The 1,067-nt window shown below is 41.1% G+C and overlaps 1 non-coding gene across 1 annotated transcript; it reads left to right on the top strand.

The window, feature by feature from the left end:
* The first annotated feature begins 541 nt into the window (after positions 1 to 541).
* LOC132660433 (U6 spliceosomal RNA) lies at positions 542 to 648 on the top strand. The gene has a single exon (XR_009601783.1). It is a non-coding gene; the product is annotated as a U6 spliceosomal RNA (small nuclear RNA).
* Positions 649 to 1,067: the final 419 nt, after the last annotated feature.

The raw sequence follows: 1,067 nt of genomic DNA on the forward strand, positions 1-1,067 counted from the left end.
GTTTACTTATTTTTGAGACAGAGAGAGACAGAGCATGAACAGGGAGGGGAAGAGAGAGGGAGACACAGAATCTGAAACAGGCTCCAGGCTCTGAGCTGTCAGCACAGAGCCCGACGCAGGGCTCGAACTCACGGACCCTGAGATCATGACCTGAGCCGAAGTTGGACGCTTAACCGACCAAGCCACCCAGGAGCCCCCTAATATGATTTTTTCAAACTGCGTATTCTCCCACCTTACAATCCCTGAATTCTTCCAATCCTTACCCTGTATCTTCTCCTCCCTTCCCAAAAATCTTTGGGCTGTATTATTAATATATTAAATCACATCCTGAAAATCAATTTTTTATGATATGAATATCTGAGGGCCCATACACAAGTCCCTTGTTTTTCTAAAATGTATGCCTTTATCCAGTATGTATACATGAAGCTTTGTTTGATCCTGAAACTTGCTGGCCCTGATGATAAAAAGAATGCCATTAAATTCTTTGTAAATTAACCCTTGAAACTAAATATACTTTTCAACACCTAAATATGACACAACAGTGCTTGCTTTGGCAGCACATATACTAAGGTTGGGGAGACACAGAGAAGATTAGTATGTCCCCTGTGCAAGGATGACACTCGGGTTCATGAAGCGTTCCATATTTTTGATATTAGCCAACTGGATCCAACAATACACTAAACAAATTATTCACCACAACTAAGTGGTATTCATACCTGGGATGCAGGGCTGGTTCAATATCCACAAAACAATCACATCAATAAAAGAAAGGACAAGAACCATATGATCCTCCCAATAGATGCAGAGAAAGCATTTGACAAAATACAGCATCCTTTCTTGATAAAAACCCTCAAGAAAGTAGGGATAGAAGGAGCATACCTTGAGATCATAAAAGCCATATATGAAAGACCCAATGCTAATATCATCCTCAATGGGGGAAAATGGAGAGCTATCCCCCTAAGGTCAGGAACGAGACAGGGATATCCACTCTCGCCACTGTTATTCAACACAGTATTGGAAGTCTTAGCTTCTGCAATCAGAGAACACAAAGAAATAAAAGGCATCCA

Source organism: Panthera onca, chromosome B4 (genome assembly GCF_046562875.1).
Source record: "Panthera onca isolate mPanOnc1 chromosome B4, mPanOnc1 haplotype 2, whole genome shotgun sequence".
Taxonomy (NCBI): domain Eukaryota; kingdom Metazoa; phylum Chordata; class Mammalia; order Carnivora; family Felidae; genus Panthera; species Panthera onca.